Source organism: Bidens hawaiensis, unplaced genomic scaffold (genome assembly GCF_021521415.1).
Source record: "Bidens hawaiensis isolate Kalapana, Puna unplaced genomic scaffold, B.hawaiensis_p1.1 tig00001016_1, whole genome shotgun sequence".
Lineage (NCBI taxonomy): Eukaryota > Viridiplantae > Streptophyta > Magnoliopsida > Asterales > Asteraceae > Bidens > Bidens hawaiensis.
The window spans coordinates 1529750-1539808 of NW_027491059.1; the positions used below are offsets into that span (position 1 = coordinate 1529750).

Consider the following 10059-nt stretch of genomic DNA (forward strand, 5'->3'; position numbering starts at 1 on the left):
ATAATAATAATATGAAATATCCAAGACAAATCTCTGCAACCACCCCTGCCCACCATTCACGTTCATCTTCTGCAGCCCCAATCAAACTTTATGCATGTCCTCAATATCCAAGAAATCCCCTGCTCAAATCTTTCTTCCTTTCAATCTAAACCGTACAATCCTTCTTCCTACAACACCTTCATTCTAAACTCTTTGCTCTCTGCTTCTCCCTATCTCTGCTGAAGAATCTGAACCAGCCAAGAAACATCCAAAAACCTGGTAATCCACTGTTCTAATCTCATTCTAATATGACTCCTATTCGATTATTTCTAACACTTTGGTCACATACAGCAACCATAACATTTGTGTCTCTCTCTGTCCTGCTCGTGGAACCATCCCAGAGGCAAGAAATCAGGCTACTCATGAAACCCTAACGTGCACCAGGTACCACAGCCCGTATTCGTTTCCGAGTGTATGTTATTCTAAACCTTGACTCTGTGTTAAACCCGTGTGTTAAACTCATAAACAAATCAGTAAATAACCTTGATAAAAATTTATCTCAACACTTGTTAACGAACATATTAAATTCTGATTAAATGCATTAGTAAATTAACCCTTTGAATATTTAGAATCTACAAATAAAAACTATGTTTTTAAACTAACAAACGGGCCAAAAGCTGAACTTTAAGATTTCGTTTAAATGGCCAGAATTTACAGAACAAAAACTGGTCTGGAACCTTAAAAATAACATGTAATACAGCCCCTAAACGGTGGCCAAATTAATGGCCATTCGGTAACTCGTTTAAGGACAAACTAGTTCGAAAACCGAACAAAAAAAAAGCGACTTTTAACTTCTGAACTGTTTACATAAGTTCTAGAAGTTAAAATCATTTTATTTTGGTCCTTGAACCTGGAAAAGAACCAACCCAAAAGTTAATGTTAAACCGTGCGTTGAAAACCTTTCAAACCAACATTCGGTAATGTTTTTTTTTTTTTTGGCAACTAGTTTGAAAACCACACCGATAAGTAGCCACTGCAGCTGCTGGATATTTACATAATTTTCATAAGTTAAAATAGTTAAAAACCAACCCTAAAAACTGCATAAAACCAGCCCCGAGAAATAACACAAAACCGCATATTAAAAACCGCATTTTGCAACTCGTTTAACTAAGGAATAAGCCCGTAAACCTAAATAAGAATATAACATTATTTTACAGCTCTAAAATAATATTTTGGAAGATAATAATCTGACCCGGAAACTGTTTTCGTGAAACCTCGTTTTAAAAATCGAACTAGAAGCTAAATGGGCCAAAACCGGGTATGTTTGCATTAGTGCAGCCAATAGCATTATTTTATAACCCGAGGAATGATAAAACAACTTATTTTTATGTATCATAACTGGTCTTAATAAATTTGTTGGCTAAAAGTGGGTTTTTGTTTAAAAAGGGTATTTTTGGAACAAAAAATCAAGTTAAACCGTAACTTCCGTAAAATATTAAAAGGAACCTTTAAAACAGTAGGTTATAATTTTAAATAGGGATATATAAGCTATGAAATGTTTAAGGAAAATTGGGTTTACAAAACGGGCCCGTTTACAAACTTTAAGTGTTTTTTTTCGTTTAAAACCGAACGGGCCGGTTTTTAAGACTAAAACGCTTGAAAAAGGCAAGATTCATATTTTTTTTTTAGAAAATTAAGTTTAAAATAATTAGTATAAATGTATAAAACATTTTATGGAAAAACAACACCTCTTTGGACAAGATTTGGCATTTTATCGCTAGTTGCGGTGAACCGACATAAACCGAACGAGCAGTTTCAAAAATACAAAATATACATATTCTGATTTTTTTTTCCTTCCAGTAATTATATTAGATTAAAGTCATAATTTTAGTGTTTACTTATTTTCCTAAAATTAACCAAGTTTTCAATCCGGATTTCACCAAAACGAATGCCAAACGAAAGCGCGCGAACTAAGTACTTAAAGCACTAAACTTGCTGAATCCTCAGACCTGAAAATAATATGTTTTCATATACCTTAAGTCTCTGGAAAATTTGGAATATTAATTACAAGGGAATTTGCTTATGCAAACTATATTTTTAAGGCTTATCGTTAAAAGCCGACAACACCGATGACTACCGGTATTGTTAACTTTGAAAACCCGAGGTCTAACGTTTCCAACCAGAAATTATTATGCTATTAAAATGAATAAATTATATAGTTTTTATGGTCATACGGTAACCGCAGCCGAACCTAAGGCCCGAACCTTCTAAATATAGAAACTTTATTAAAACCCGGTCAAGTAAAACGGGATAACTGACACATTTAGAATTAGGCTAAACACTTGAAAACATATCATCGACATTATAAATTGTATAAGAGTAAACTTTCCATAAAAGAAAACTTTATCCACCGGGAACTTAACACTTGGGCCAACGCTTAGAATAAAATACCCGTTTCACCGTTGAACCTTTGCTAAGGTTGGAACTAGTGGAAATAAATATTTATAACTCATTATTTACCATAGGAACCACTGCTTACGGGAAGTCGGTCGTTGAATTACTTGGAGCATTCGGTGAGTCTCGCGTGTAATCCCTTTTTACTTAAACTTTTGGGAACTAGTACATACTCCTAAACTTTTTATATGGTATGGAATTATCGGGGTGTTTTACTGCTAAATTTTTGTCCCAACCTTTACACAATCATTAGCCCGAGGAAATGGGCCGGAGGCTTGTATGGATAGTACTATTTGGGAGACCCCCACACACAGTGACCCTATGTTGGGTAAACCACACTGAGATCTACGGATCGTTACGGCATATAACCTACTTGTTTGATTATTGCTTTTAGCAGGGCGATAGTCCGGGACGGTTTAACTTCTAGTATGAGTTGGGGATACTTATGCTAGTTGCAGGTTTGATTGTGGACCTGATATATACTATACCATGATGTGTCAATCTCATTATTATGTGTCTTAAACTCACGAGCTCACCAACATTATGTTGACGTATTTTAGTATGTACTTTTCAGGTAACTTAGCCATTGCGGAGAGGAATCCGGTAATGCCCTGGTCGCCTTAGCGAACCGTAGAAGCCATGGTTCTTAAGAATAAGTAATGTAGTCATTGGAAGACTATTTGATAAATAAAGATGTAATCGTTAGATGACATCCTAGACTAATTAACGGTGCATAGCACCTAAGACAATTTAAGGGTCACGGTTGACCCGCTTGCTTTAATTGTACATTTGAATTTGCAAACTCTTAGCATGTTATGAAATTTCTTTAATTTTATTAATTTTCCGCTGCTCATGATTGATACCAATTGGTCCCCCCCCCCCCGGGTCGGGTGTGACAGAATCAGAGCCGTAAATGAAACCTGAATACATGCAAGACCAAAAACCCCAAATCAAAGCCAATTAAACACAACAAATAAAAACAAAGATCATAAGAAATAAATGATACCTGAAGAAAAATTGAGTGAAATCGAACATTAAATTAAATAAAAAATTACCTATTAATGACAAATAATCGGAATCCAAGGTCAGAGGCGACGAACAACTGACTGAACAAAGTGAAGTAACAAAAAAAAAGGTACTGTCGCCGAGAAGCCCCAACAATATCACCGGTGGTTTGAGGAAGATTTTGGTGGCCATAGATAGGGGTGTTCTTCGGGGTCACTTTTCGGGTTTCGAGTTTTTCGGGTCGGGGGTTTCAAAGTTTCAAATCTTGACCCGAAACCCAACCCAAATCTTTCACGGGTTTTTTGGGTTCTGGTTTTTTCGTGTTGGGTTAATCAGGTTTCGAGTATTCTAGAAAAAAAACACAAAAACAAAAAAAAAATTAAAACAGCATATTCTTAGTTGCTTATAACGCAAATAATCAAATAACAAACCAACATAATTTGATAAAACGATTCAAAAGAAGAGTAAATCTAACTCAAACCATAACCGTATTCAATCGGGTGTGATTTGGTTGTTCGATTAAGGTTGCTATTAGTAGTAAACGCAAAACATAAATTAATAATAAACAATCGATCCATAATAGTTAGAATGACAACAGTCGATTAGAGCCATATTCTGATAACTTTAGTGGCTAAGGCTTACCCTATCATACCTAAAAATATATTCAATTTCAAAACAAAAGGTTTATTCGGGTTTTTCGGGTTGACCCGAAACTTATACATCAAACCCGAGAACCAACCCGAATTACTTTGGTTCGGGTTCGGGTTAGTCTTTTCTCGGGTTTGGGTTCTTCGAGTCGGGTTAATTCAGGTTCGGGTACGAATTTTTTCGGGTTGGGTTTCAGGTAAAAATGACAGCCCTAGCCATATATTAATGGACGGTGGTTGTAGTAGGAGTGTGAAGAAAGATAAGCGGAGATAGTGAGAGGGGGTAGTGATGATATGAAGAGAGAGAAGAGAGACAAAGAAAGGGGTAACTGGGTATTGGCATGTATAAAGTGACACACCACGTGTAACACTCTAATGACAACTGAAAACGTACAACATATAATGCGTGAAAAACAATAAAGTATGCAGCAAATAAAAGAAACAGTATTTTGTGAGTGTATGACCGACATTCATATTTGTAATACATATATAATTTTGAGAGTGGTTGTGAGTAAAGGAAAGAGAAAATGTAATGATAAAAGGTATAAAAAGTATTATTTAATTGAAATAGAGAGAGAAAATGTAGTAAGTTTTAGTGTAATTTTTTGTTTAGGATAGAAGTGAGATGAGAATGCTCTTAGTTGCCTTAAATGGAGTAGGGTAATTGTGTTTTTCATTTGATGAAAATCATAAGGCGGGTTTGATAAATTTAAAGTTGTTGGAATCCAAATGTAAGAGCATTCTCAGCCCGTTTTCTAAAAATATGTGAAGATGATTTGTAAATAATATGGTATGGTTATGAGTGGTTGTGAGTAGAGGAGAGAGAAAATGTTATAGGGGAAAGTTAAATTTAGGGATTCACTGTTCATACCGTATAATTTTTTAATATTTTCTAAAAGTGGTTGTGAGTGAAGGAAAGAGAAAAGATAATGATAAAGATATAAAAAATATTATTTAATTAAACTTGAGAGGGAAAAAATAGTGATTTTTAGTGTAATTATATGATATATATGAATATAAGGTAGAGAATAGGCTGGGAATGCTCTAATGGAAGAGAACTCTGAGGAGGAGCAAATAGCATATAAGGGGAGAGGGTTGTTCAATGCCTTTTTTTTTTTTTTTTTTGGTTAAGAGGAAACACTCGATGTTAATTCCATTGATGGACAAAATCAACAAAATGTAGTTAGTAATTGTTGATTCGATTTTAGTGGCCAATGACCAATGATGCTGGGAAAATGGTTTACAAGTGAAGTGGCTGACTCGATTTTAACGGTCATTGACCAACAAGACGAGACGACATGTGGAATGGTCACTAATGATTTGCATAGGGTCGATCTGGTTGTCGAAAACTTTTGAAGCTAGAGATCTAATCAGTGTAGTCCCCGAAAATCGTTAGAAATTTTTGGGTTGATAGTGAGAAAAAAAGTCAGGCCTTAAGTAAATGAGTTTTTTTTAGTTGGATTTAAACAGATAAATTTTTAAATAAGCTTTGTTTGTGTTATGATTTGAGTTGTGCAAATTATTTATTTATTTTAATAAAAATAAGCTTAAAGAAATTGAGTAATTTGGTTTAAACATTAATACCTAACATGTTACTAACTGAAAATACATTACTCAAACATATTGTTATGTATGTTTTTGGTTTGAACCTAAATGGTTTTATCACTATGTGAATAGTGAAGAACTCTTGTGGGTTGAGTTTATCGGGTCAAACCGGACATTAAACCGAAGTACCGAGCATATCTCAATTTTGAACAAAACATAATTGATTTATCGAATTATAGGTGTTCATTAGGTCGGGCTTTTTGATAGTAAAGTTGTGTTGTCCTTTGAATGCATTTATAGTTTTTGTACAAATCAATCTCCTCAAATGCACAATACCCACACTATCATAAAAAAGCCCAGGCAACTGTTGTATTATATGTACAACTAATTAATGCATGCAGTACAATCCCATTCATATAGGCCCTTATTTTGTTTAAAGGAGGCCACAAAGAAAGAAAAGAGAGGTGGACATACATGAAACAAAGGCACATGGACAGCCATTGGTGCTAATAAGGAACATAATATGATCAATTATTCATAATCCAATATATTGTATTTTGTCTTGGGACACACCAAATTTGCACATGGCCTACATCCTTACAAACCTTTATAGAATATATTCATATTGCATAGAACTTTATGTTATGATTAGAGTTCAAGAAAAGAATATCTCACCAGTCAACACAATGTATAAGCATAGTAGGTCAACTCTAAAGGGAAACATCATGCAACTTTCTTTAAAGTAACCAACTTTTATATCATAGTCCTTCTTTATGTAAACTTTCTTGAATTATATATTTATATATTTCAGAGCTCAATTATGAGCAGAGAAGATATGGTGCTGTATTATTACAAAATTGAGATGCCATTAACATAAATAACTGTAAAGCAATAATGCCATGAGCCCATGAGTAGAGTTGATGAGCCTGCTGGCAAACAAGTGACACTTTTAAGCTTCAACTCTTTTTAAGTATATATAAAGTTACATAAATGTTTATGCAATTGTAGAAAGTAGTTCATTAAACTTGCAGTAATGTTTGATACAAGTTGATCATGAAGACGCGACCGAATAATCGTCATTAACTTGAGCTGTTGAAACTTATTTAGAACAATTAAAAGTTTAAAACAAGTGTGACACTACCCACTAGAGATAGGCAAATAAACCGGTTAACCGACCCGACCCGAAATCGAAAACCGAAACAGGCCTGTTTGAAACCGATATGTGGAAATCCATTTGGAACCAATTGAAACCGTAGGTTCGGAACCAGTTTGTAATTTTCGCCACCAAACTAGTTCCAAACCGTTTAACCGAACCGAAACCAGGCAAAACCCGAATCGAAACCGATCGTAAGGGGTCAAGAAACCGGTTCAACCAGAACCGAAACTGATCATAAACCAGTTTTGACTTTCGTTGAACCGACCGAACCGATTTCAACCCAAACTGGTTTTGAGTTTTAAATCAGTTTGTGCACCTCTACTACCCACCAATAGAATGATAAAAGAAAGCCAATATCAAATAAAAAGTCAATTTCATTACTATATTTAGGGTTAGGTTATAATAGGAAGTATACTTTTTTAGGAAGGATAAGAAGTAATCTTGTCTATTGATTTTGAATATGGAGGGTTGAGATTAGTTTAGGGGGAAATCAAATGTGAACACAAGGTTATTGGCATAAAAGAAATAACACATTTGTTGACTTTCTCTCTCCACGTGCAAGACACATGCCAAATTCCTCCATCATTTTAAAGCGTCCATAACTTTTTTATGACGTTTTTATTGAAAAACAAATTCACCATAATAACGAGTGTCTTTTTATCTTTTATACGAGTACCATATTGTAATATAAAAAATAAAAAAAAAATTGGTGGGTTTTCTACAAATTGTGTTTTACCGAATTGTGTTTTACAAAATTGTGTTATACAATAGTATTTTTCATTGTGTTTTTTTTTTATTGTGTTTTTTTCATTGTGTTATTTACATTGTGTCATACAATTGCGTTTTTTATTGTGTTTTTAATCATTGTGTTTTTTTTTCATAGCGTATTTTTCCATTGTGTTTTTCATAGTGTTTTTTTGGACTTTTCCGGCGAGGTGGTGGCGGTGGGTGACGGTTGTGGTGGTGGTGGGCGGTGGAGTGGTGGTGGTTGTAAGAGACGAGTGAAGATGTAATTGGGTTTTATGTAAGTGAGTTTTTGAAATTAATTTAAGTGGGTTTTGAGATTAAAGTAAGTGGGTTTTGAGATTAAAGTATTAGACTAAAATACCTCCTTCCTAGCCTTCTTAGAAAAATCAAACTTCTTATTTGAACCTAACTCACTATATTTATTAAATTATTGAGTTTTGGTTGAAAATATTACAACTTTAATCCAAGGTAGCTCACCAAACAAAGATAGACAGACATGTATCTCAGTACTCCAAACTAATAAGAATGAATTGACTTCTTAACTAAAGATTACTAGCAAGAAACTATGAACAAACCATAATTAAATACAGATTATGTAAAAGATTATGATCTTTACCGAATTACCGCCTCGCGATAACGCCCCATAGCTTCCCAGGGCCAATCGTTTCCTGCAACTTTTTCGCGCCTCCAACGTCCATTTCTACAAGCTTTTGCAAATACAACAAAGCACCCAAGTTCACAATCTGTTTGCGGCATTTCTTCGAGCAGGTTAGCAGGTTAACGACAATAATATCGAAACAGCGTATTTCTTATCAAGATTGATAATTAATGGATCTAGAAGCTGCACTGCACTTATTATCCCTCTTTGTTCCTTCCTGTAAATCCTTCTGTTCCCTGAATAAACCAAAAGTATCGATAACGCCTTCGACGCCGCTTCTTTCTCCTCAACCGCTTTACCTTCCAGCATTGCGATTAACGGCGGTATGCACCCGTTCTCCCCCAATTCTTTTCTCCCTTTCGCACTGCAACCGAGCCAGTAAATCGCTTTCGCAGATTGAATCCTTACACTCAACACACCACATGCCACCACATTTATAACTCTCGGTATAAAATCGTTGAAAATAATTGTTTCCACCAATCGTTCGTCCGAAGCTAGGGTTTTCAAAAACTCGACCGCAACCTCTAAGCTCCCTACACCAGTAGCCGAGTCCCAAAACGTTCTCAAACTATCAATTGCCCCTTTACGCGCAGTCAACAGCTTAAGATTATCATCTTCCCTAACAAGATTACTCAAACAGGCAATCGAATACTCTTGTGCCAAAACAGTTCCAGAGCTAGCTAACATCAAAAGCACCGAAATCGCGTCTTCTTCAATAAAATTCTCTCTACTCTCCACAACACTCGCGATATTCCGTAACACGCCAGCCGCAATAGCTTGCGAATTCGGCGTGCCCGCCTCACAAATCTCTAACAAAGAGCTAATTCCGCCTCGAGATCCAATCGCTCTAGCGTTCTCCTTCGTGTGCGATAACGCTAGAAGCACAACACACGCCTTCTCCTTCGCGAATCCGCTTCCGGATTCGAGAACACGGAGAAGCTGATGTAACAAAACAAGGCCTTCTGAATGTAAAACATGTTTACTGTTATCAACACATGAAACCCTGGCAATAGTGGCTACAGATTTCTCCTTTGTCTGTGGCGCAGAGGTAGAGTCCAGTAGCCGTACAAGCACCGGGACCACGCCCTGCGCCACAGCAATAAGTACATGTTTATCATTTCCCCAGACTCTGCTGTCCCTATTTGTAACCCGATTATTAAATTACGAGTCTTTATTCGTACCGGCTCGACTTCGAGTGAGCCGGTCGAAACAGAGACGTCGATTCGAACTCCGTTTTCGGTTAAAACTCGTAAGTCTTTAATTTGACTATCGAGTTTGGCGGATACCGAATCGACGTAGTTTTGTGTCTTCAGTTTCGGGAGGTTTGCTGTGTGGCAGACTTCTGATAAACCGACAGCTTCGGAGAGAGTCTGTAAAACGGAGCGGAGACGAGGGTTTTGAGATCGGAAAGCTTTGAGCCAATGACTGACCATTTGCCTTTGAAGGCTGCTGTGTGAGTGATAGAGTTGGTGAGGGTTTGAATGAGCTCTGTGATTGAAGCTTCGACGACGTCGGCTTCGTTTTCTGATAGTTTCATGTCGCCGGAGAGTGAGAGTGAAATGGATGTGAAGTTTCATGTTTAAGAATTAATAATGGGATGATGACAGGCGAGAGTACAACTCACGCGTTATGTTAAACACATGTTGAAAACGGCACCTTTTTCTAACGAACCGTAATTTGCAAAACCTCCCGCACATGTTTATGTTTAGGGGAACTGATGTGAATGCTGTTAGTGAAATTATTTGATATGTATGGATGTATTATTTGGAATGGGTTGGGAATGCTCTTATATGTGTGAATTTGTTACACAAAAACACTGACACCTAAATAGTACAAAAGTTACGATGGTTTCATGTTAGCTTGGTCTA

At 36.2% G+C, this 10059-nt stretch overlaps 1 pseudogene; it reads right to left on the reverse strand.

Moving 5' to 3' along the window:
* Nucleotides 1–8093: 8093 nt before the first annotated feature.
* LOC143551532 (uncharacterized) lies at nt 8094–9728 on the reverse strand (annotated as a pseudogene).
* Nucleotides 9729–10059: the final 331 nt, after the last annotated feature.